The sequence below is a fragment of the Caloenas nicobarica genome, chromosome 17 (assembly GCF_036013445.1).
Source record: "Caloenas nicobarica isolate bCalNic1 chromosome 17, bCalNic1.hap1, whole genome shotgun sequence".
NCBI lineage: Eukaryota > Metazoa > Chordata > Aves > Columbiformes > Columbidae > Caloenas > Caloenas nicobarica.
Window position 1 is genome coordinate 9,662,795 of NC_088261.1, and position 26,923 is coordinate 9,689,717.

Genomic DNA, 26,923 nt, shown 5'->3' on the forward strand with positions numbered 1-26,923 from the left:
CAACCAACCAGGCTGCATTAAGAAATGAAGCATTGAACCAGTCCCAAAACGGTGAGCAAAAAAAACCCCAAACCATAAAGACCACCTGGACCGCAGCCACCGCGCAGCCCCGAGCCTCCTGCCGCTTCTGAGCAGACGGAGGGCTCCTGACCTCTTTTTAAAGACGATGCTTCAAGAGATTTAAATAAAACATGTCCTGCAAAGGGAAGGGCTGCAACGGGGTAGAGCGAGGTCCTGGGAAACCTGGCTCTCATCTGCAGACCTGCCGCCTCCCCAGCAAACCTCTGGCCGGGGCTCTCGCTGCCCCCAGCCCCGCTGCTCGGGCCAGCATCCAGATGGACACCAGAGGCCCTCCCCTACAGCTTCCAGCTGGGCTCTTCCCAATAAATGAATCGATAAATACATTTTTAGCTCTTGGAGGGCATCTCCATCATTGGAAAGGGCTCCCAGTAGGTCCTTTCCTCTCCTCCTCCCTGTCCTTGAGGGAAAGGTTCCTGGTGGTGGCAAACCCACCCCATGTGCCTTCAGCATCCGCCTCCGCTCCCCCCAAAGCCCTGGATGAGGTTTGTCCTTGCTGACCAGGTGCCACACAGGCAGACGTGGCCAAAGGCCCAGGAGCAGAGCACGGACACCAGCACAGCCCCTCGCCCACACGTCCCCTTCCCCAAACCATCACCCACCGCCCCCACCCAAGCTCAGTCACCCCGGGAGCAGTGTCCCCATTCACACCTCTCCTTCCGTGACCAACCACCTCCACAGGCATCTGCACGTGGATGCTGGCGGCACAAGGAATAACTGCGCCCGTCAGCCGATGGGCAGGGCAGGGAGCTGCTGCCCGAGCCGGGGACGAGCGGCGCCAAGCCCTGCGCCCAGCAGGGGTCGGTCCCGCAGCGGGTGACCGGCTGGGGACGAGCCTGTCCGGAGTGTCTCCGCATTCCTAGAGCTGCCGAAATTCCCAAAGGAAGTACAGGGCATCGATAATTGCTGAAAAAAATCTGAGCTATTTCCTGCGGGGAGCAGCACATGGGAATCCCCCAAGAACTCCAACGCCCAGAGGTCACTTGTTTTGGTCTGGGATTTTTGGGTTTTGGGGTTTCCCTCCTTCCTTTAAGCAGAGTATCGCTCAAGTTGTATGTGATGCACGCCACGTGGGACAGTCAGACCTGTCCCCTCCGTGCTGTCCCCAAAGGCCACTGTCCTCACCACCTCCTGCTCCACACACGGCCCCAGCGGACGCCTCCCGGGGCAGTGCCCGGCTGCCAGCGCGGGCACCGCGTCCCTCGCCCAGGCTGGTAGGGCAGGTTGCCAAATATGTCCCTGAGCAGGTTCCTTCCCTCCTCTCCCAGCTTCTCATTAGCAAACCTAAACGAGCAGCGACCCACAGCAGCACCAGTCCTCCTGGGAAGGACAGCAGAGGGACGCGGTGGTGGCCACTGCCGCGTGTCCTCTTTGTCATCCCACCGATCCTGCAAGTACCCCACGAGGCCAGCTGCCCAACCCCTTCCCACACCCAGCGGCGACACATCCCGGGCAGGGTTCACCCCAAAAAGCAGCAATGCCAGCTCGGACAGCAGCGGTGCATGGGAAGACCAGCGGCACAGCCCCAAACTGGGACACCCCATCCCCTGGCCGTCACCGCCACCCCAGCAGTCACTGGGACCCCAGCTCTGCGGGGTGACGGAGAGGAGCGCGGGGCCCGTGGGTGGTCGCAGAGCCACACCACGGTGTCGCGGCTCAACGGCACCCGACCGGCTGCTTGATATTGCCCTGACAGAGGCACACGCCGCTGTGCCAGGGATCGTGGCTCTGGCACAGGGGCCCACGGGACACAGCAGAGGCACCGAGCCGTGGCCTTTAGCATCCCAGCCCCTCGGCCGCTGGCGGGGTCAGGTCTGACACTGGCAGCCACCACACCGCTTTTTCATTTCGGAGTGAGCGCTGCAGCGGTTTCCACAGGAGAAGGAAATTCCGCGGGCTCAGATGAGCAACAGCCAATGTAGCAGGTCCAGCCACGCCGGAGGGGACCTGAGATCCGGGATCCTGCAAAATTAAAGGCGCTTGCATGCGCAGGATTATTCCCCAGCTGCAGCACTTCCAGCAGCTCCTCCGGCAGGAGCGGCATGGGGAGCAGACACCCCGAAGCCAGGGGCTCCCATCACAGCAGGCTCTGTGCTGACATTCCCGGACAGTCACTCTGTCCGGAGCAGGCACACCAGCAGGCAATGGATGCAGCAGGAGGCCGAGTGACCGACCCCGAAGTGCCCACAACACGCGGCCCCGCGGCTCTGCGGCGATGCTCGGCAGCACCAACACCTCCCGAAGCACTCACGCCCCAGCCTGCCCGGCACCCATCGCGAACACCCAGCACTACCTGCACAGCGTCGCCAGGTCTGAGGCTCACTCCAGCACAAGACGCATTAACAGGATCACTCTGATTTATAGCTTATCCTGCATAAACCCACCGCCAGCCCCACATGCTGGAAGGACAAGGGCACCGGCTCCCCGGGGAACAACTTTCTCCCCATCACGGTCGTCTCCACATACCAAGAAACCTCCGCAAACTCCTGCCAGCACTGGGGAGCTGCAGAGGATGTCTGTCCCTCCGCCCCACGGGCCGCGCTGCTGAGGCTAGGTTACCAGCCGAGCCGAAGCCCCGAGCGCTTCGTCAGCTCAACTCTGCATTTCTATTTCCAGCCGCGCTGCCGCCTTTCCCCGCGCCGGTGGAGCGGGAGGCGAGCCCTGGCAGAGCCCGCAGCTTCCCCTCCTGCCCGGCACCGCCACATCCAGCCGGGGCAGGTGGCAGCCCCGGAGCTGCCTTTGGGATGAGGGACATGGTGGTGGTGGTGGGCACTGCGGGCCAGCCTGACATCCCCAGCACCCCCCCAGTGCTATCAACACCCTAACACCCCCAACATCGTCCCCCAGCCCTACTGCTCCCTGCATCCCCCTACCTTTCCCCGCCCCAAGCACCTCTGTACCACCATCCCCCTAACACCTAATGTACCCCAACACCTAATGCCTCCCAGCATCCCCCCCCAGCCCGGATGGACCCTGCCACTCCCAAGCCCCATCATCACCCCCAGCCCTAATATCCCCCCCATCACTGATGAGCTCAGCACCCCCTCCTAGCCCTAATATCCCCAGCATCTACAGTCCCCCCAACATCCCCTTTGCCCTAATATCCTCCCCAGCATCCCTGCCAGCCCTATTGCCCTGCAGCATCCCCCAGCCCTCGTGCCCCCCCCACCTCCCAGCCCTATCGCACCCCAGCATCCCCCAGCTCTATCCTCCCCCAGCTCTATCCTCCCCCAGCATCCTCCTGCACTCTCCCAGCTCTAATGAGTCCAGCATTCCCCCCCAGCCTATCGCTGCCCCCGCACTCCTCCAGCCCTAACAAGCCAAGCATCCCCTGGCAGCGCTACTGCCCCGCAACACTCCCCAAGCCCTGATGCCCCCCTGCATCCCTATCACCCCCCAACAGCCCCCCAGCCCTATTGCCCCCCTGCACTCCCCGGGCCCTAATAAGCCCAGCATCCCCCCCAACCCTAGCGCACCCCCCAACCCTAATACCCCCCCGCACTTCCCCAAGCCCCAATGCCCCCCTGCACCCCTCCCAGCCCCATGGCACCCAACCCCCGCATCCCCCCCCCGCCCCCGCCCCCCCCCAGTACCGGGACCCAGCGGGGGTAACCATGAGGAGGAGGGGGGGGGGCCAAAACTTTTCCTTACCGCGGGCGGCTGGGGCGCGGCGCTCCTGCCTCCCCCGGCGAGGCTGCGCGGGAGCGGCGGGGGCGGGCGGGCGGGGGCCGGGATGGAGCCGCCTCCCGCCGCCTCCCGCCGCCTCCCTCCTCCCCGGGCGGAGCCGGTGCTCCCCGGTGGGGGCTTGGAGGAAAGAGTCGGAGAGGAGGAAGGAGGGAAGCGGCGGGGGGGGGGGGGGTAAAAAAAAAAAAAAAAAAAAAAAAAAGAGGCTGGGAATGGAGAGCAGCTCTTTGTTCTGTAATCCCAGTAAAAGTGCCAGCCATTCGCCCCGCCGCTAATCCCAACCCCGCTCAACGGCACCATCCATTGGCTGCCATTTACATACGGGATTAACCAGCCCGATAACCGGACGGGGGGGGTTAAGGGGGGGGACGAGCTGTGTTAAATCGTTTCGTGCCGCGCCGAGCCGGAACGGCCCCGGAACAGCGCGGTGCAGCCCCGGCTGGGGGTGCGGGTGCAATGGGGACCTGTCGCCACCTGTTGGTGTTTGCGTGGCTGGGCTTGGCATGGTACAGCTTGGTATAGTGTGGCCTTTGTATGGTTTGGCACGGTTTGGCTCGGTATCGTGTGGTTTGGCTCAGCATGGCACAGCTTGGCATGGCCTGGTCCTGCACAGATCGGCACGGCACAGCACGGCTTGGCGCTGCCTTGCACTGCATGGCTCGTCTCAGCTCGCCATGGCTTGGCACGGCCTGGCCCTGCGTGGCATGGCATGGCGTGGCACAGCCTGGTCCCACACAGTGTGGTTTCGCACGGCTTGGCTTGGCTTGGCTTGGCATGGCACTACATGGCTCAGCAGGGTATGACACAGCTCAGCACAGCCTTGCCCTGCCCTGCATGGCTCAGCTTGGCTCAGCAAGGCACGGCTTGGCACAGCCTTGCCCTGCCTGGCTTGGCTCAGCACAGCTTGGCTCAGCAAGGTGTGGCTTGGCCCTGCACAGATCAGCATGGCACAGCGTGGCTTGGCACAGCTTGGCTCAGCATGGTGTGGCTTCGCATGGCACGGCTCGGCATGGCTCAGCACAGCTCAGCACAGCCTCCCCCTGTATAGCTTGGCTCAGCTTGGCTGGCATGGCATGGCATGATGCTGTATGGCATGGCATGGCATGATGCTGTATGGCTTGGCATGGCATGATGCTGTATGGCTTGGCATGGCACAGCACGGCTTATCACAGTCTTGCCCTGTGTAGTTCAGCTCAGCACGGCTTGGCTTGGCATGGCCCAGCTTAGCATGGCCTTGCACAGCTGGGCCCGGCACAGCCCGGCCCACCGTGCCCGTTTGGAGCGAGGCCGCGTTTGCCGGCTGGGAAGATGACCCGCAAGGAAGAAATTATTATTTTCCAAGTTCCTCACTGCATATTAAGGAATGGCAAATTAAAACAAATGAAAAACTATTAAAAATAACTTGACAGCATTTTAACCTCGAAAGTTTGGAAACTGCTGACATTTTTTTTTTCCCTTTGAAGCACACATTATGCAGCTGCTCCATTAGCTGGGTTTTGTTTTAAATAAGTGATGATTTATTACCGCTCCGGGGCCACGGGGAGAAGAAAAGATTTTGAGAGCAAACACTTTTTTCCAGTTCCTGGAGAAGCGGGGAAGGGGCTTTTTGGCGCTGCCGAGCCCCACGCAGGCACCCAGCACCCCCTGCATCCTTCTCCATGGCATCAGGCCTGGCCAACTCATTGCACCAGTAGCGTTGGGCTGGGGGCTGTGCGGGGTCCCAGCAAAACTCTAAGGGGGATGAAGGGTTTGGGGGTTCCTCGGGCAGGGTGGGTCCCACTGGGGTGGCCAGACCTGGTCCCCAATTTGCACCTGGCATCGGCTGTCCCTGGGAGCATAAATGGTGAGCGACAACCCACTTGCTGAGTAATTAAATGGAAGATCTCGCTCTGAAGAAAGAAATCAGGGCATCTTTTGGCTAATTATCTTTAAGCCAGACCACAAAAGAAAAAAAAAAATCCACCAAAATTAATTTAATTGGGTCACTCGAGTGCAGGAGCCGAACAAGGGGGAGCTGCCTGGGAAGGGTGTGATGCTCTCGCCATGGTTCTCCAGCCCCTCTGTGGACACTGCAGGCTCAAACCCAGGCTGCACCAGGGAAACCTGTGCGATTAAAAAGAGAAAAAAAAGGGGGAAAAAAAAGTGTATTTTGATGCAACATCCATCGCAGTGGGCAAGTTTGGGGAGCGCTGGGTCCTGCCTGTGGCCACAATCAGCCTTGTGCTCATTGCTGCTCCCCAAATCCGCCCTCCCTGGGGCTGCCCCCCACTTGCAGTCCCATGGGGCATCGGGGGTGCCAGCAACCCCCTGGGAACATCTATGGACAGGTCAGAGAAGCACGATGGTGTCAGTATTTCAGGAATCAAGCGACCCCCCGCATGTGTTCAATTTGTTGCTGCCGCAAATACACTGCAGGGTGACAATCCTTGGAGCCCCCTGAAGGACACCGGCCCTGGGAGGGGACCTTGACAAAGAGAGTGTCCAAGGTCCTTTGGCCAAAACCCAACGTCTGGCTCACCCCAAACACGTGGGGAAGCCTCCTGCCCCTTTGCCTTGCCCCAGCAGAGACCCCAAGAGCTGGTCACAAGGCTGGGACCCCAGGAAGGCTCTGTGCCTCCCGGCTTTGGGGTCCCGTTTTGCTCCTCGCCGTTGGGGACCATGAGCCAAAACAAGGTTGGAGACCTGTGGGTGTCACCTTTGGTCACTGGTGTGTGACGGAGCTCAGCCCCACGGCCACAGCAGCTCCCAATGGGACCTCTGCTTTGGCTGCTGTTCCCGTGTAGGGCTGCGAGTGCTTGGGAGGGGGAGAGGCCCAAATGATCCTGAAATTTGGAGAAGGAGCCTGGGGAGATGTTGGGGGTGAGGACGGGCTGCGGCTGAACTGCAGGAGGTACGGGAGGGACGGGCTGAGCCGCAGCTTGGCTGCGTGGGGACGGCTCCGGGGGCTGCTGCCAGATGGGGGCTACAGACCGTCTGGTGGGACCCCAGATGTTCTCCAGATGTTCCACTGAAACTGAGTCCACACAGGTGGGCTCAGACCCCCTGGGCCCCCATCCTCTGGGGATGCTCATGCTTATTAAAAGAACAGTGGGTCCAGCCGGGGGACAGATGTGATGGCTTAAACACTGACAATTGTCACATCTGTGCATGCCTCTGAAGGAACCCACCACAACAGGGTAAAAGTGCAAGACATTTTTATTTGGGGGGGGGGGACAAAACAATGAGCTGCACAAACTCATCCAACCAGGCGAACGGCGTGAGAGGGATGGCTTAATCTGCTCTATCTGCAGCAATAAAGAAGTTCCTTGTCACAGCGCTGACAAAAGAAAAGGCAACATCGCCAGGAAACAATCCTATCTGCAGAAAGATTTCGTTTTTTTTTTTTTTTTTTAATTTGTTAATTAGTGACTGCTGGGCATCACAAGAATCGTTGTTTTCTCTGATATGCTGATTTCTTCTGTCTCTCGGTGGAATTGGAGATCACAAAAATTTAAAAAAAAAAAAAAAAGAAAAGCTGCTTCTTTAGAAGAGGGAATGGGGAAAAAGTTTTAGTAAGGTCAGGAGAAATTTAATTGAAAGAATGAGTTTATTTCTTCTTTCCTAAAGGGGTATTGTGTTCTTTCGCTAAAGCAAATTGCTGGTTAAAACAACCAAGGCAAAACAAAACGGTTTTTAAATTATAGATCAAAGAGCGGGACGTTTCTGGAAGCCCCTGACTACTCATGGCTGCTGGGCACCTCTTGGGGAAGCGACAGGGACACGGGGACCTGGCGGTGCCGTCCGGGGCAGGGCTGGGAGTGCAGGATCCACAGCAAGAAACCCGGCGAGGACAAGCCCAGAGGAGAAATTCCTGGGGTCTGTGGCTCGGGGCGGGAGCTTTGGAGGCTAAGTGGGAAAAAAGAGCTTTTCAATCCAGCTCTTGCACTTGGAACGACCGGAATTCGTACGCACTTTGCACGCAGCACCTGAACCGCTGGGTTTTTGGACTGTATTTGCAGTGAGTCCATTTGCAGGGAGAGCTGTGCAGCCAGAGGCAGCCAGAAGTGTTATTAGTTCTTTTGCAAGATATATGCTATTGAGTAAAACTGGCAAGGATTCCCTGCAAAACCCAAACTGATAACTATTGATCGCAAACATATTTGTAGAAAGATGAAAAAAACCCCCTTCTTTGTCCATTGCCTGCCTGCTGGGGCACCGTGGATGGATAATAGTGAATATTTACTCTGCTTATCTGCATTTAGCACATCTATCTGCATTTAACACATTGATCTGCAGTGCCGGCTGCCTCCAGTTGTGCCATCCTTTGAATACAGCACTGCAAAAAGAGTTTGCTCTGGCACAACTGGTAAAATGCTTTTCCAGGTGTCTTGCATGTGTCCCATGAATTATTTCCACGCTAACGAGAGCCCTGCGAGGCGCTCCCAAACCGCAGCCTCCGGACAGTGTCATGGGGAGCAGAGTGGGGAGACTGAACTTGATGATCTTAAAGGTCTTTTCCAACCAAAATGATTCTATGATTTCTGTTTTCCGAGCGCCCAGTCCCTCCCAGTTCCACGTCACCTGGTGGGAGGAAAGGCTCTTTCCTAAGCTGACACTGTCACCAGGGGTTTTTTTTTGGCTCATCAATGCAAGGGACAGGGAATCCTTCACAAATGGCAGCATCCCTGGGGGGGTCTGACCTCCCAACCCTTGGCCCTGGGGTCCCCTCTCGGACTTCAGGCATCCAAAAGGAACCTGGGAGGCCCCATGTGTGGAAATCTCAGGCACTGGGGTTGTCGCCGTGTTGTGTTTTGGACAAGAGTGTCACCTCCTCCCACCGGTGGGGGACAAGGGGCTGCGGGGGGTGCGCTGGCCCGGAGCCCTGCCCAAGGTCGGGCCGATCTTCACTCATTTTTAATCAAACCCACAGCTAAGCTTGCAGCCCCAGCCTTTGAAATCACCTCATAATCTTGTGGTGAGCCTCCAGCTTTGCCCACCAGCACCTTCCCCGTGGGGCCGCAGCCCCCCATCCTCTGCCCAGGCTGCTTTTAGCCTCCGAATACAACCCCCTACTCACCACCCGGCAAAGTCGCCCCCACCAGAGGACTCGTGTCCTCCCAGCCCACCCGCTCCCCGGCCAGGGATGAGCCGAGAGCATCAGTTCTCTGCAGGCCTGGGGTCTCGGTGCCCCCGCGGCGCTGCCCACCCAGCGCCACCTGCTCGCGCCCTTGAGGCACCGACGCCAAGGGCAGGAGCCATCGACATTCCCGTTGGGTCTGCACAGCGCAAAAGTAAACTTAACGACATTATCTGCCGATCTGGTAATTAATACTCTGGATGCTTTTTATTGGAATGAGCAAGGGCCGGGACATGCCAGGGGTTTTAATGAGAGGCCGTGCTGGAGAGGCGCATCCCCCCGGTTTCTCCTGGAAGGGGCTGTGCTGGGGGGAGGCTTGGGGCTGGTTTGGGGTCGGGGGGGTTGCGGTTTGTGTGCGGTGCCTTGTGCCCCATTTTGGGTGCCCCAGGTGGTCCCAGCCCTGCACCCACCTCAGCACCCGTGCACCCCTCTCTCCCTCCCCGTGCTGACTGCCGCGCTGGTCCCCACTGGGTCTTTTTTTAAACGAGACGCTTTCAAGATGTTTCAATATTAGGCAAGAAGCGTTTTCCCAGGCTCTCGCTGTGCCACGCTCCACAGAGCCCGTTCGGGGCAGAAACCCGCTGCCCGACAGCGCTGGGGACACGGGGAACCTTTTGCTCCAAAACTGCTGTATCTTTAGTTGATCCCGCTGCTATTTTTAATACAGATGCCTTATTGAGATTCAAATGAATGTTTCAAATCCTCTCTCCTTTGCATAATTCTTTTTAATTAACACTTCAAAGGTTTGAACATGAGATCCATGCTATTTCCCTAACGAACTTGACTGAACCTCCTTTCCCCCAAAGCTCCCCCGCGACGTTTCCGAGGGCTAAAGCTGGGGACGGGTCTGTCCCCCGTGTCCCCTGCGTGGGGGGATGACAGGGTGTGGGCTCAGGCTCTGCAGAAATTGGAGCCAAGGGAAGAGATGGGGTCGACGGTGGTGGCGCTGGGCAGGGGCTGCTGTGCCATCACCCACTGCCCTGGACAGTGCCGGGCAACAAAACAGCCTGAGCTTGGCACAGAAATCGTGGCTTTCGAAGTGAATGTGGTCACAAGGCTGCTGCTCTGCCATCCCCTGTCCCAGCATTGGCCACTGCTATAACCCAGCCGTGGACCCCAGGTTGAACAAAACCTCCCCAAATAGGAGCACCCCATCTCCAGGGTGCATTTTGGACACATTTTCAACCTTCTCGGCACCTAAAAGGCCTAGAGATGTCTTTCTTCCTTCTGAAATTATACTGTAAAAATAAAACCTACCATTGTCGCACTGTCACACTGACGAGTAAGAGCTGGAGCTTTTCCTCAGCTATCCCGAGAGCTGGGAATGATGCAAAGCTCCAAGGATACAACCCAGACACAGGAGAGAATGAAGAAGCCCAGGTCCCTGTCTGACCTTCCCAGGTCTCTGTACCCCCGGGGTTCCCTCTGTCTTGAGTGGGAGCAGCCTCACTTTGCAGGATTGGGACCCTGAAGAACAACATGGTGCAGCAAACGGGGAAATGAGCTTCAGTTTTAATTCCTGCAAGTGCAGAAATGATTAGAAACAACAAAATTGTATAATTAGGATTTAATAAGAGACCGTCCCAGACATGCAAAAGAAGTAGGTTAGACAGTGGCCTTTGTTCAGCTACAAAAGACATTAATTTGCAAATACCCTTAATATTCATTTTTTGTTATTTAGACTGATATTTTGAAAGTCTCTGATAAAATGAGAAATCAGGACTAAGCATTCCAGTTGTATTTCCAAGCACAGGAATCCAGCTTTGATGTTCCCCTTGATAACATCTTTTTAGAGCCTTGACTGCATCAAATTAAATTCTGATTACCCTGATAGTGCAATACAGCTTCCAAATGTATTCAGGTGACTTTTTGTTCTGAAAGGAAATTAGCTATTTTGACAAGGATGCTTGTTAGGCAGCAAAGAGATGGGGAGGAAACAGCCTTGCCAGGGAAGCAGCACGTTCCCAGCCCCGATTTCGGCACTGGGGCTGCTGGACTTCTCAGCACTGGGGCTGCAGCAGGGAGGGGATCATGGGCAGCCCCTGCAAAAGCAGAATTGTCCCTTTGGTGGCCCACAGATCTCCCAGCACGAAGCGGAGACCTGGTACATTTGCCTCTCCAAAGCGGACACCCCAAAGGGACATGCCCTTGGGTGACAGGCGCTGGTGGAGCACAGACCACGGGTGGCTGCAGGATGTGTGGTCAGAGCAGGGTGGCCACATCTGTGCAGAGATGTCCCATCTGTGCATGTCCCTCACGCAGAGAGGCTGCTTCATGTCTCATCCCTGGATTAAACCCGTCCCCAAAGCACCTGTCCAGGTGTGGGCACAAGCGCTGCATCCCAGGGGGAGGACGTCCCCAACACAGAGGAGGGAGGACATCCCATCCGTCACCCAAGAAGCAGGTTGAGATCCTGGTCCATCCTCACCCCGTCCATTTGTATGCGGTACCAGTCCCCAGCCCAGGCTCTGCTCCTTGGCTGGATGCTGGGATGAAAATAAAGTGCAAATATTATTGTTGGCAGAGATTACCAGCTCCCCCACTGTGATTTAGGCATCTTTAAACTTCATGTTTTATTAATCCTCGCCGTACGATTAACTGCACTGAAATGTGATGTCTACAAACAAACATATGTGCTACAGTGTTATCTCTACGAGATACCGGGGCTTGGGCACTTGATTGTAAATATGCACGTTAATGAATTATATAGTGAAACTGCATAGAAGATGGAGCTGGAATCACCTGCCTTTGCCTCCTGCCCCAGGCAGCCCCTGCCCAGAGGCCAAGGAAGGGCTGGTTTGATGGAAAACTCAGTTTTCTGCCAGCTGTGCTGGGGAGAGCCTCCTGTCCCCCAAAACCTGTCCTTCCTGGGTGCTCCCTCCAGGAGCGGTGGCCCAGCTATTGTAGGAGATCCTGAGACCCTGCACTGCACAAAGCCAGGGAGCCGGTGAAGAAAGCGTCACGTTATTTGTTTTTGACAGCAACTCTTACACACTTTGTAAAAATAAAATAGCAGGTTATCATGGACTGCACTGTCCAGACCATGTTACAGCTCTGAAATAAGGCTACTGCTAGTTTTCGTGGGTTTATTGTCAGTCATCTCTAATTTCCTTGGGGACGCACTTTTGGAACCACCCCATCACCTGCAACCCTCGCCAGCTGTGCAGAAAGAGTTTCAAACTCTCAGGTAATCCTGCTGGCAGAGAATTTTGTAGAGGTCCAGAAAAAGCAGCCAGGAAGCAACAAAAGAGCAGCACAGTTCTTTCTTAAATCCTAAGACATCTGGCAATACTGGGAAACCCCTGTAAAGGATCTACAGCCCACAGGGGTGGGAGAACACAGGAGGATGGATGTTTTACTGCTGTATGGGGTACTGCTGAGCTGGGGCACCAGCCATGGGCAGTCAAGGAAATTCCCAAATAAGAGATTTTGTACCATGAAAAAAAAGCACCAAGCCCTGGGGTAAATTCCTCCAGACTTGCCCCATGGGGATGGTGTAACCCCACGATGCTCAGAGCATCCATATGGGCACAAGGTGGGAACATGGGGGAAGAGGAGCAGCGTGGCTCACCTGGACCCACACCAACCCTGGCAACAACCGCTGCACCCCCAGGACCCATCCAGAGTGATCCGCGCTCCCCCATGCTCTGCAGTGAGCCGGGAGGGATGAGGATGACCCAACCACCATCTTTGCCCTGCAAAATCAATGTGGCACCGCTCACATGAGTGTGTGCCAGTCTTGAGGTGAGGTGGGTGCACCAGGGTGCAGCTGGAGGGAGAGGAAAAATAATAACAGATTAATAAATGGCACCGTCACTCCACAGCTCAGGAGATACCTGACAGCAGCAGGGTGGGAGACACCCCGGGAAGGAGCTGATGTTTGGGCTGCTTGTCCTCACCTCCAGCCCAGGCTGCAGAAGAACAAATAGGATGTGGGGGTCCCGGCCCATCCCAGTGCAGATCTGCAGCGCCTCGGCTGTTTGCGAACCTGCTCTCTCCCTTGCTGGTGGCTCCAGGTCACCGCCTGGGCTCAAGGGAACAGGGACTTCCCAAAGCCACCCCTGTGCCCCCAGCCATTTCCATCTCAGCAGGGCTGGTGCGCTGCAGAACACCCGTAACACACCCCCAGCACCCCGGGGTGCCCGACTTCAGCCACAGATTTTATTGTTTAGTAACGAGCTCACCACACCAGCAAGCCAGGACAGGGGTGGATGGTACATGAATACATTATCTGTAGTAGTTACACAGACAGATTTGTACAGCTTTTGTACAGAGGAAGAAATAAATTGAATCAAATAACAAAATAGATGTTAGCAGTCAAACATTTTTTTGTCCTTTTTTTTTTTTATATCGAACTAACAAAATCTGATAGCCAAAAATTGACTAAGCTACAAAATTGTAATACATACTGTACAGTTAAAAGGTTATCATCCATTTATACATCTAGTATCGCTTTTATTCTGGTAACTTACATGAGGCCTATAGGATCTTAGTGTATTAATAATTCCCTACAAGATAGTGTTGAGCTGCTAAAGCTGCCGAACAACAGAGTACTGGAATTTTTGTTAAGACTTCTACAGCGTCATTCACATTGTTTTGTTTTAAATGAAACCCTCATGCATCTCTCGTGCAAGCCAGAGGAACCGCTGGTGGCTGGGGGGAGGCAGGAGCTGTGAAGCCTTGGGCAGCTTGGTACCCAGCATGGTGCTGCCCCTCGCTCCAGCTCTCTGGATGCTGTAAGAGATAAAGCTGAAATCACCAAGACAGGTTCTTTTCCCTTTGGTCTAGAAGGTGAGAGAAGAAACCACTAAACATGCAATAGTCTCCATTTCAAAGACCCTTCTTTTGCCGGGTAACGACTCAGCCTTCAGCAGAAAAGCATCGCTAAGGCGGGGGTGAGGCAGCTGGCACTGAGGGATGGTCCCACATCCCGGTGCTGGGGGCTGCAGCAGGATGCTGAGCATGTTCGAGGTCACCTCCTGCTCCCCACCCTGCAAGCTCCGGCCCCAGCTCCGGGTGCAAAACCAGCACGGCACACAGGAGCCAGGAGAGGGGCTGGGGAGAACACGCAGCCCCCCTGTACCCACTCTCGGGGATCAAGACAAGAGCACGGCTGAAGCCAAAGGGGAGTGAAGGCACAAACAGGAACCAGTCCCTGACCAACAGCAGGAGACGGGGGCATCACTGCTCCAACACCCTTGAAAATCTCCCCCAAAGAACCAAGCCAGTAAGACCAAATATTGTGAAATACTTTATACACCACCACATAGGCAAAAATAGCACTTAAACTTACAAATAAATAGAGAGGCTGGGGAATCTCTTCTTGTCCTTTCCAAGTTTGTCCCTAGTTTGGTCTCCTACAACCTCTGAAGGGCAGCCAGTGCCGATTTTGGAGAGAGAAGACACAGCTGGTGCCCAAACTCTCTCCTGGCCACTTTAGATGGGGTTGAGCTGAAACACAGATGACATGTGTGGTAACATGTCCTGTCAACACCATAGTCCGTCCTGTCTGTGGAGCTGCTCCCATGGACCTGCACCCCAAGGGTGGTGGGGACACAAGGGACCTGGCTTCACCCCACTGCAACACAAAGACCACACGGCCTCTGCAGAAAGCCAAGAAGTGCCATTAGCTCCTGGCTCATCCTTAGGCACCAGCACAGTGATTTACAGGCAGAGAAGACCATCAGCACTGACTTTAAACCTGCTCTGACCCATTTGCTGTTCTGCATTGTCACCTGAGCTGGCTGGGAAGAGCCACAGGTCTGAGCCGCTCATGGGGGACAGTCCCTGGGAGGAGACAGGAGACAGAATCCCACTCCAGCCTGAACCAGTGCCACCCCGACAACTCCAGATCTGTTTAACGGAGCCAAATATGTGGTCCCTGTAACTGCTCCTGGGGGATCCCACCTCATGCAGAGCCAAAGGTTCATCAAGGGAGGTGGAAAATTCAGGTAACCTTCCTTCTGTAGATGAAGGCAGCTGGTCACAAGTCGCTAGTAAACCTATCAGGGATAATAAGTTACAAACCAGAACAGGTTTTCTCACCTGCGGGTGCCCGGGAAGGCCTGGCCTCAGAGACAGGTCCACTCATGCCAACAAGAGCTGTGGCAGGGACTTGAGAGACCAGCCAGCCCACAGGAGCCCTTTGGGAAACACCAGCCCTAAATTCTTCAAAACAGCAGCTCCCAGTGAGGTATTCACTGTCACAAGCTGTACCAATGATCGCTCCCTTCGGGATTTTCCTAAATCACTTGAATACACTAACCAGAAGGATTTTGGAGACCACCCCTATGATCCTTTGGGAAAGTCTCAGAGCTAGGTAGAGATGTGGCAATCTTCCTGGTGATTTGTAAGAGCTGATTAAAGACTTCTACAAGGCAGGATGGGCTTGAATTATTTGCAGCCAGTTAGATCCCAAGCTCTGTCTCCCCCTGCTGTCAGCCAGATTTAAGCTGCGTTTTCTGACCTGCTTTACTCTCAAATTGCCTTCTCTCATCCTCCTTTTGAACAGAGGCACAGACCACCAATCCTGGATCCAGTGAGGAGGGTCCAGGATGGTATCATAGCCCAGATTCAGCAACATCCTCCTCGTGGCAGAACTGCAGTCACGGAGCCCGAGCCGAGCCCAGGCTGCTTCTGGCTGCCCATTTTTCAAGGAAATAAGAACCTGGCAACCCACTAAGAAAAAGCAGCACAACTTCATAGGAAATCAGGGCAAAAAACAAAGCAGCTGACATGCTGTGAGGTTCACCCACCTGTGGTCTGGGCTCAGATCTTCTCTCAGCGGTCTCTTCTGTTTTGCCTTCTTCCACAGATGCCCCATCATTACACAAGAGCTTCTGAAGCCTGGAGGAGATGGGCACTAACTAGGGAAGCCTGGTAAAAAAAAATACTGCTGTGATTCTTGCCTGTAGTGCTGCTCAGTGAATCTGAACTGGACTTTCCCACACTTTTAAGAGCACGTTGTCCCCTTCCTCCACCCTAATGTTCCTTGGGAGCTGTGGTGCAGAGTAAAGCCTTCAGAAGAAGGAACAAGACCCTTGCCCAGGCCCGCACTGCTGTGTACGGACACAAGAGCTGTGTGGGCTCCAGTCTTGGACTCTTTCTGCCCCAAATGCTCAGGTCACACACAGGTTTCCGTACCCATCAAATACAGACAGCCACCACTGCATGAGTACTCACAGCAACACCTTGGCCTCCTCTGTTCCTGGTAGTAGTGGATGGGCCGATGTCAGCCCTGCAGAATGGCAAGCAATCCCCAACTAGCTGTTTAATTAAATAGGCAAGGAAGGAACCATCTTCTCAAGGCATCTGTCCCACACCGACTGCAGCCAGCTTGGAGCCCTCAGGCCAGTGACGCTGAGATTCATCTGTCTGTGGAGTCCTGTGCTCAAAAAAAAGACCAAATAAAACTCACACGAGTTGGGGGGAGCAGGCCGGGCAGCCTGGCTGTGGCCCGGGGCAGCGCCAGCCCTGCTCAGTGACCTCTCTGCAGGAAAAAAGGACAACCTGAGTGAGGTGTGCCTGTCCTCAAACTCAGAGCCACCACAGCTCCTTCCCCAAACTGCAGTGGCTGAGAAACTAAATAAATATCCCCCTGAAACCGGATTACTTCCCATGACATGATACGATACAAGTACTAAGTGCAGCCTCCATGCTCTAAAACAGCGATGTCTTCTACAAGGTGAGGAGGGACACACGTCCCCACACCCCGTCTTACTCAGCCTACGCGTGCCGGTGTGAACAGTCAGCCCAGCCGGTTTCACTTGCTTGTGCAGGTCTTCAAGACACCAGGCTGGGTGGAAGGGAAGGGACAGACCATGTGGGAAGTGTGAAGCCTCTGGGTACGTGCTTTGGAGTTCAACACCACAAGCAAATCCATTTGCAGCTCCTGTGGGGCTAGGGGGACTCAGTGACACGTCAGGCACCGTTCGGGGCAGCTGTCATCCAGACCAAGTTGGCTGGTGGGACAAAGGCAGCTGGAGCAATACAAATTCCACGGTCAAAACCAATACAGGGGAGAAAACCAAACCCAGAGAGATCTTTCTGCTCCCTCCTGGAACAATGGCTGTCTTGGAAAAACTGGACTCCAGGATTGTCCTGATTATATCAGTTAGTATGTTATGAACATTGTCCTGCTTCAAAGTGAAAATACTGTGTCTAGTCTTTTGGAGGTGCTGAAGCCAGATGGGGTATTGTTTTTCTGACTGTGCACAGGAGCTGATACTGGTGTGAAATGATCCTCTTCACCTCTTCTCTATCAGAGCTTCTCCTGGAAGAAAAGAGATCTTGTTAGGCAAACTGAGGCCAAGCACAGAGGTCTCTTCACAGAAGAGGAAACTGAGGCACAGATTGGGATGCCAGGACTAGAGAACCCAGGCCTGCCACGTCCTGACCACTGCTCTGCCCAGTAAGCCACATTGTCCCTTCTCCAGGCTGGCCATCCTGTCTGCGAGGACACGAAGTCCGAGGCTTCAGGTCCTGTCCTACATCACGAACACCAGGGGACACCAGGACAGCATGTCCCCTGAATGCCATCCACGTAAAGGGGACTGCAGGGACCCGAGACCAAGCAGGTTCTTCCTGGTGCTGCCCGGAGCAGAGTCACACAGGCACGGACCCAGGAGACTGAAGGGAAACTCCCTCTCCACTGCTTCTCCCAGAGCAAGCGCCCATCACACCTCCTTGCACATCTCACCAGCATCTTCTTAATGGCTTCAAATGTTTTTACTGGTAAGATGACATTCCCACCATGCTTTGGGAACCAGAGTTGTGCACAGCCCCTTGCTTTCACTGTGGGACTTTCACAGTCAGGCTTTGCTGGCCAAACTGCCTCCATCTAAGAGCTGCCCCCAGCACAGGCAAGAAACCACACAAAACTACCACTGTTTAAACAACATTCTGCTTTTAACTTACCTCTTGCTTGTGGGATTTATCCTGCTGGTGAATCCCGTTAGCAGACCCAGAGTTTCCAACAGTCTGCAGAGAAGGGACGGTCTTTACTGAAGAGAGATACAGAACTTAGTGCTTTTGCCTACGAGCACTGAGATCTGGTAAAACTGCCATCTCCTTCCTTAGCAGCCCAGCACACAGTGCCCACTCCTCACAAGGAAAGGAGAATGCAAAAATTCCACCCCACTTAGGGCAAGAAGCTTCCTGCCATCTGCACCCTGGCCCAGTCCTCACTTGCTGGATTGCATCCTTCCCAGCTACAGAACATCCCCTGAATCCTCACATACACAGTTACGCGTTCTTCACTTCTGACTCTTAAATCCCAATAAACAAACCCTCAGCCAAGGGCAGCATTAGCTGAAGAACATGGCACAGAGAACATCCCAGCAGTGAAAAGGACATTTGCCATTCCCCACCTCTGAGGACAACTCTGGCAGCCAGGACAGGCTGTTCTATCTTTAGAAAGCACAAGAACTTTTAAATGTTTATAATGTTTCCTTAGCAGGGAAAATATAGAGCCCTTTGGCTTCAGAATGACAGTACAACCCGCACAAACGAGCAGAAAGCTGCAGCCTCAAGCCACAGCAAGCCAGACATCAGTTGCCTGGGTCCTGGTAATCAGATTCACAGTTGCTGGCAAATTGCTGATGTCAACAAAACCAGACGTGATGGGGAGACAAGACTTCAAGGTTTAAAACCTATCATTAGAGAGTGCCAGCCACCCAGCTTCCACTCTTACCATAACCATGAATGTGCTTAATAAACCCTACGGGACAGAGGCCTAGTGTGGGCAGGAAAAACAGGCAGAGATTCAAGCCGAGCTCTGCTTTGAGAGCCTGTTTGCCCGGCAGCAAACCCCACCTGGGTGGATGGCAATAGTAGCGCTGCTGTAGTGACTCAGCCTTGGGGTCTGCGCCCACGGCCACAGGCGGTTCAGGCCTTGCACAAGGCAACACGACCTGCCGTGGCTGCCGCACACCCCATCTGAGCGCCTATCAGACACCAGGAATTAGGTGCGAAATTCTGTCTCAGTACATGGTCACAATAATGAACACAAGGTGGTGTAATTCACCTCAAATTAAATAAAAAAGCTCCCAGAGCCTGACAAGGCCTGACAAGGCCTGACAGAGCCTGACATGGCCCGACAGGGCTCGACAAAGTCCGACAGAGCTAGACCGAGCTCGACAGAACCTTACAAGAGTCGTCAGAGCCCGACAGGGCCTGACAGGGCCAGACAGAGCTCGACAGGGCTCGACAGCAGTCAACAGAACCCGACGGGTCAACAGAGCCTGAAAAAGCCTGACAGAGCCCGACAGAGCTCGACAGAACCTTACAAGACTGGACAAAGCCTGACAAAGCCCGAAGAAGCCTGACAGGGCTTGACAGAACCCGAGAGAACCCCACGGAACCCGACAAAATCCCACAGAACCCGACAGGGCCCAACAAAGCGCAACGGGGCTCGACAGGGCCCAACAAAGCCCGGCAGAGCCAGACAGAGTCCGATAGGTTCAGACGAAGCCCGACAGGGCTCTACAGAGCCTGACAGGGCCTGACAGAGCCCTATAGCGCCTGACAGGGGTCGATAGAGACTGACAAAGTTCGACAGGGCCCAACAGAGCCCAATAGAGCCTGACGGGGCGCAACAGGGCCCAACAGAGCCCAAGAAAGCCCAATAGGGCTCAACAGAGCCCGATAGGGGTCAGTAGAGACTGACGAAGTTTGACAGAACCTGACAGGGCCCCACAGAGCCCAACAAAGTCTGACAAAGTCTGACAGAGCCAGATAGGGCTTGACACAGCCCAATAGGGCCCGAAAGACCTTGACAAAGCCTGACAGAGCTCAATCGGGCCCGACAGAGCCCAACAGAGTGCTAGAGTCCAAGACCAGAGACACCATCAAGCAAAAGAACCTACAGAGAGGCAGTGGCTCTAATCCAGTCCCTAAAACACTAGTGAAGGGACTCTCCATTCCCCTGGCTCATGGCTACTCCATCCCACATGACTGTACAACCTTTGCCTACACGATCTAGACATGTCAACAGATTAACCACGGACTCCTAGGGCTAAGTCCACGCTCCCTGACTCTACATCTCTGGGCAGAGCAGCTCCAAGACAACCGTGCACATGCGCAGACCCACACTCCACAGAGTGCTATAGTCCACACAACTCCAACAACAACAAAAACACTGAAGAATATGAATGAGTTCAAGACCAGAGATGCCATCAAGCAAAAGAACCTACAGGGAGGCAGCTGTGAGGCAAGGAGCCTCCACTGCAACCTCAAAAGAAAAAGGAGCCGAACATGATGCCTCCTTACAAGATGGTACTGGTAAAACAGAGACGACGCAAGCACAAGAGGCTGGCTGCAAGACTCAATAACTTTGGGATGCTGAGAGGAAGTGCCAGTCCCTTAAACAGGGTGGCTAGAGAGCAGAGCTGCCGATGCAGCCCAAAAGGGCGCCAGAAAACACAACCGACCAGAAACATCTGAGGCACAAGAACCAGCCACGCTCTCAGCTGCTGACGCAAAAAAACCAGCACCCAACTGGCACTACACTGATCAGCATGGGCATTCCAGGCCCTGGGATGGCACCCCAGATGCCTGCCGTGCCCCTCAAGCACAACGAGACCCCAGGATTGTCTAACAGGTGCAAGGCAGGCTTCCCAAACTACACAACAACGCAGACACACAGGCTGGAGCTGCCCTGCCCGGCACAAGTGGGCATCGTGCTGGGAAGCTCCCTGCCCCCTTAACCTGGATGCCCTCTCCCCTATGCACTCTGCTTCTGAACAATGCGGTAATTAATCTGTCTCCTCTTGTCCTGCAGAAGGATCTAAAATGTGAACAAAATCCCTCGTTTTGCAGGTGCTCAGAAAACGTTGATCACGGTGATTGGTCAATGGTGGCTGCAGCTTCTGTCAATCACAGTTCAGGCTAATTGAGCAGCTTCTCTGCAGGGCTTCATCCAGGAATCCCCCAGAAAGACCTACGGTCACCCCAGGACCCCCTGGGGCCCCCTGTTGTGACACCAGGGTCACCTCAGGCCACCCCATCACAACACAGGAGTCACCCCAGGACCCCCTGTTGTGACACTGGAGTCACCCCATCACGTGAGACTCCAAAACCCCCCCAAACAGATTCCAAAACCCATCACTTTTGGGGGTTTGGGGGGGTCACTGGCAGGGTGGCGGTTTCATTAGCACCCCCTTGCTGCCCCATAAGTGCAGGGGGTGTACAGGGGGGACTGCGGGGTGGTTTCAGGGTGCTGTGGGGCAGTGCTGTGGATCTATGGGGCAGCATGGAGGAACTATGGGGTGCTTTAGGGCAGTGCTGGGGGGGCTACAGGGCAGTTTGCCGTCCCTATGGGGCAGCATTTGGGTGGCTATGGGGCAGTATTGGGGCTGTGGGTTAGTGTGTGGGCCACTCACTTGCAGGGGGTTCAGCCTCTTCTGGTGTGTTTCACCCCAAAACATCCTCATTGAGCCCCACAGATCCCGTGACCCGCCACAACCTCCCCATAGACCCTTGTGCCCCCTCCCATTATGGGCGGGCGGGGCGGGCGTGGCCGGCGGAGGGGGGGCGTGGCCGGCGCGCGCGGGGGGGCGTGGCCGGCGGAGGGGGGCGTGGCCGGCGGAGGGGGGCGTGGCCGGCGGAGGGGGGCGTGGCCGGCGGAGGGGGGCGTGGCCGGCGGAGGGGGGCGTGGCCGGCGGAGGGGGGCGTGGCCGGCGGAGGGGGGCGTGGCCGGCGGAGGGGGGCGTGGCCGGCGGAGGGGGGCGTGGCCGGCGGAGGGGGGCGTGGCCGGCGGAGGGGGGCGTGGCCGGCGGAGGGGGGCGTGGCCGGCGGAGGGGGGCGTGGCCGGGGCACATCCACCGTTCTCTGGGCAAGAGCTGCACCTGTAGTTGTTATAAAAAAGCCGAATTTGGTTTCAAAATCCCAGGAAAAAGCGCCCCGAACCCTAATTAACAGCTGCCTCGGTAACTAAAGCCATAGACCCCCTCTCCCCTCCCGTTAATTAATTCAAACCGCTCCTCGCTGCTTCCGGGTGCCCCTAACGGGTCCTGTGCTGGTTAATCAGTCAGTGAAGTAGCGAGATCAATTAAGTAGCGGCAGCGCCCGCCCTCAGTGGCGTTGGCCAATCAGCGCCTGGCTACTACTGGCAAAGCTCAACAGCAACTCAGAGACCAATCAGCGCCTTTGTCTCCCTCGGAGGCGGCCCCCCCCGGGGCTGAGCCAATGGGAGGCTTTCCCGCTGGACGGCGCAGGCCAATCAGCGGGCATCTACTCGTCCCCCTCAGCGTGACGGGGGGAGAAAAAAAAAAAGCCGAATTTGTCCTCAAAATCCTGTGAAACAGCCCCATTTCCCCCTTCCTGCTTAAACATCAATTTAGTAAGTTATTGGTAAGTTGATTTTAAAGTATATTTTTGGGGTGCGAATCGGCCTCAAAACAGCCCAGAACTGGGATCCCAAACTTTAAATATGTTAAATAAAGGGAATTCAGCCCCCAAATCCCCCCCAAAAGCGACAAAATGCCCCTCCCGAATTTAAATACTCAGTTAAAATAAAACCTCCCAAGTGACCCGTTTAAATATAATAATATAAGTAAATAAACGGTTCAAATAAAAAGCCAAATTTAGACTTATAATTACGGGAAACAGCCCCAAATCCTCCCCCCGCTTTCAATATGAATCTATTTAATAAATTAATTATCAAGAAATAGATTTTAAAAGCTTTAAAGTCACAAATCGGTCCCTCAAACTCTAAATGCGTTAAATCTTTTAAAAAGCTGATTTAGACCCAAACAGCCCCCAAATGCCCCTCTCAACTTTAAATAATTAAAATAATTAAGCAGCTTCAGGAGCCTCAAACCACCCAAAACCCCCGAATAAAAGAAAAAAAAACCCACGTTAAAAATAGTTATTTAAATCAATGCGATTAAAACAAAAAATTTGAACTCAAGATCCTGACAAACAGCCCCAGGTCCCCCCTCGCTTAAAATATTAACTTATTCAATCATTTAATTTTCAATAAATAGATTTCTAAAGCTTTAAAGAGCGGCAATGAGCCGCAAAGTGGATGGGTGGTCTTCTTTAAGTTCCTCCTTAAGCCCCCGTTTCTGTTAGTTAAGCTGATCACGTTGCATACATTCTTAACTGCAACTGAGTTATACAATACGCAGTAAATTTCTACTAAACTGTCTATCACACCTGGAAGCTGGTTTGTCCCCATGGGCACAGCCTGGCCAGTGTCTGACCAGGACGCGGTGCCCTCAGAAAGGGTGGCAGCCCTGCACACCCCCGCTCCTGTGGCCCCTGCGCTGCTGCTCTGACCGGGGACAAGTGCAACCCGGTGTGAACCCCCTCACAGCCCAACTCCGGGTGCCCAGCTCTGCTCCCCTGGGAGTCACAAAAGCCGCTTCCATGAGGCCGAGCAGCGAGGTGGGTCTGCGGCAGCAGGGTTGCAGCGTTGAGGAGATGGTGCCTTGTGCCTGCGTGACAGGGAGGGCAGGAGCAGCTCAGCCCAGGGCGGGCCGTGCTGCCCCACGCTGGGCTCCTTCGCCCGCCTTGCAGCGTTATCGTCCTGGTGGTTTGTTGTCACTGGCGTCACGCTGTGATAGTCATTATGGTTTTAAATGACTCATTTCCCACTTATTGCATTATTATGGCTTACAGAGCATCTGGAGCTTTGCAGCAGTAAATACATCACTGAATCCTACAGCAATATACTAATTGATTTCTTTGAAGCATCTATTTAGCGAAATACAGGGTGGGCAGGTGCGTCTGTGGTTCCCGGCCCAGCTCACTGGGCATCTGTTCTGGTGATACCACACTGGCACGGTGCAGGAATCCATCCGTCTGGTGACATAATTGCAGAAACTGGTTGATTGTCTTTAGCATGAGTTCATGCCACCTGAAGCTGGCATCCTTTTATGAGAAAACGAGAGATTCCTGTCAGAGGAGACCCCGCGCTGGTGCTCGGGCAGCGCGGCCCGTGAGGGGTTGGAGTCCCGGGGAAGACGTCGCTCTGCCCTGACCACTCCTTCCCGGCCGGAAAGACCCGCCTGAACTCTTTACCTGCTGTTGTGGTTCTAGTTTTGTTTCTTTTTCCTCAGTTTGAGCCTTTCCATTCGAGCTGCAGAGGGCAGTGTAGGACAGAGAAACCCCCGCCAAGATGGCGGCCGCCAGAGGGAGACGCCAGCTCAGCTTTCTCGGGGAACCTTTTTTTCTCTTTTTTAAAAATATTTTTTGTTACTGGTGTGTTTTGGTTTGGTTTTTTAACCCTCAAACGGATCCTGTGCCCACCCTTAGGGAGGGAGCAACTGGTGCCCCTCGGGTGTTCGTGTCTCTTCGTCCCCACAAATTCCAGGAGCCCCCACTTCTGATTTTTGGCTTGCAAGGTGTTTGCACAAGAAAAGCTTAGGTCGGGAGTTATTTTGATAACGGCATCTTGAGAAACTTACTGAGGAATGCAGCAAGCTGCAGTAAAGCCTGGGGAAAAAAAAATGCACCAGCTATAAGTTTGTGTGTTGCCTGTGGAGATGGAAAAGTAGGAAAAGGAGCAGGTATGATGGACTGGGCTCCTGGAGGGGCAGAAATGCTGGGGAAGGCACTGTCATGGTAATCTGCAGCTCCATCTGAAACTGGTTAAAATGAAGAATTTAAGAGGGGGAAAAAAGCTTGTTTAAGGAGGCGAAAGAAACTTCCCAACAACTTTTTTTTCAGGTTTTCGTTGCTCATATTCATATTGTTGCTGCTTCCCTAATAGCCTACTTAATTCCCCTCTTTTATCTCAAATTAAGAAGGCAGGATGCTGGGGAACAAGACCAACACTTTGACAAAAAAAGAGCAACCCAAAGTTGAGTTTCATTAGACAAGTTTTTGTGTGGGGAAAGTTTTTTTTCAGATACCATCCTGGCAAGTCCTTGCAGCACGTCAGGATGGCCAGACAGCCGGACAACAGGGCCAGGGAGCTTGTCACCAGCAGTCACCCCATTTCTGCATCCTCTACCTTGGGTGTAGGAAGTGAGACCTCCAGAAGAGTTTTTGAATTGGAAATTGTGTGTGCTCCAGCAGAATCCATGAATTCTGGTAACATGGGGATACAGCCGTACTGTGTAGAATTAGAGGTAAAAATTGTTCTCACTCTTGTTGTGTGGGGGTAAATTGTGTGTCTAGTGTGTTTCTTCAGATGATTGCATGTTTTAAAATTGTATTTCAAAGCAAAAGATGAGAGTCTTCAGATTTGATTTCTGTTCCAGGCTGCTGGGGAGTCTTAAAGTCATATTGAAAATCTGTGGCTCTGTTTCTTTCTCTGTGATATGACTCCCCCAAATCCCACCCTTCTGTAAAGAGCTTTGAGGTCTATTATTAAAACTTCTGTATGAGAGATTTCATCATGGTGGGGGGTTTATTTTATTTCCCTCTTCCCTCCTCCCCCCCCCCATTATGTTTTCTAATATCCACTAGCAACACAGCAAGTCTATTTTGGCAGATTATTTAGTTTCATCTTTAGGCAGACTTGAATTTGGAGGGATTATGGTTCAAGGGCATCAGATTTTAATAATTATTCTATAGTAATGGCAATAGCTTTATATCAATGCCAATTCCAAACTCCATTTACTTGGAGACAAGTTATTTTTTTCCTGTGTCTCCACAGCTTTGACTTAGTAAACTTTGCTCTGAATGGCACCAGGACTGCTTGATAAACCAGAGAACAGTCTGTCTCAAGTAAATCTAGCACAGAGTAGTTGGATCTCTCTCTAATTGATCGTTTACATGAGTTTCCATGAAATTCTGGTATCTAGACTACAGTGGGATCAAACTGGACATTGTTTTTGTCCATGTACCTTTGACAACTTTAGTTCTATCCAAACATGCAGAGCTCAGTTTTCCTGTCGCTGAAGGGCTAAATCCTGAATGTCCTTGACTTGCACTTCTGAAACACCTTGCATACAAATGCCTGCAGCATTTTGGTGTGTGAGCTTTGCTAAACCTGGAAGCACGACTGAAAAATAAGACTACAGCTCTGCAATGCTATGCTTGTCTGTGATTCAGGCTTTTGGTTTTCATTTTAAACACATATCATCAGTGAAATTGCAGTGAAAGACTATCATGTTACATGCTTAATTCATCAAGACAAGGAAAAGACCCTCACAAATACATGTATTTGGGGGAACAAAAGCCAAAACGTGATGGTTAAATACAAGATCGTAGGCTTTTCTTTTATCTAGAATACTAGATTTGGGGGCTGGCTCTTATAAAGGGAGATTATTTTGCTGTTTTCTTTTTGGCGTGTGGCTGTCTTCAGGAATTTCTGATGGATTCTTTGGATGGCTTAAGTATTGGCAAATATGGAGTGAGTAGCCTGTAAAAATATATGATGGGTATGAAAACATGCTTTAATGTTAGCCTGGGAGAGGATGTTTTATGAGGATATTTATGTTTTTGAGGAAGGGACAGCGGATTGTCTAATGGGGAGATGAACAGGAGGTCTAAAAGGAAATTAATGGGAATGATTTGGACATAACAGAATACTCAGTTCCAAACTAAAATGGTTTTTAGTGTGAATCTCTGAACCTGAAAGTGGTGCAAAAACAGGTTAAAGGGCTGATGGTACTTGTGAATCTTTTCTTCCAGTAGGTAGCTGAAGACCTGTTGACAGTGATAATAAACTTTTGCTTCTGAGCTTCAGAGAAGTCCCAGGAGTTCCTAAACTTGCCACAGGTATGAAAAGATGTATTAGAGTTGTTACTGTTACTCTCAGGCTTACATAGTTTACTTAATATCAAAATGAACCTAATTTTCCAAAATCTTGTGTCTATTTTACATTGTATTCTATCTCTATCCTGCAGAACTGCGAAAATATAAACAAGAAAAGTCACTTTTCTGGGTGGAGAACAAAACTCTCCTGATAACTTTAAAAGTCAAAACAGGAGATGTCATTTTGAACTGTCCTACCCAAAATGAAGTAATGGTTTCTAAAACTGTAGCACAGCCACGGTCTGAGTTTGAGAGCAAACAGAGAGCTGGGACCCTCCCAGCCTCAGGGAGCAGAGCTCGGCTCTCTCTGAACCCCAGTTTTGTTGTGCATATTTC

At 53.3% G+C, this 26,923-nt stretch overlaps 1 protein-coding gene across 2 annotated transcripts in view; it reads right to left on the minus strand.

Annotated features, from left to right (window-relative positions):
• GTF2IRD1 (GTF2I repeat domain containing 1) overlaps nt 1-3,882 on the minus strand; it is a 63,653-nt gene extending 59,771 nt beyond the window's left edge. Inside the window, exon 1 of one of the 2 annotated variants that reach the window (XM_065647164.1) lies at nt 3,730-3,882. The gene's annotated coding sequence lies outside the window, so the exon portion shown is untranslated. Of the gene's footprint in view, nt 1-2,544; nt 2,600-3,729 lie in introns of those variants that run through there. The other variant, XM_065647166.1, reaches the window with a different exon arrangement.
• Nucleotides 3,883-26,923: the final 23,041 nt, after the last annotated feature.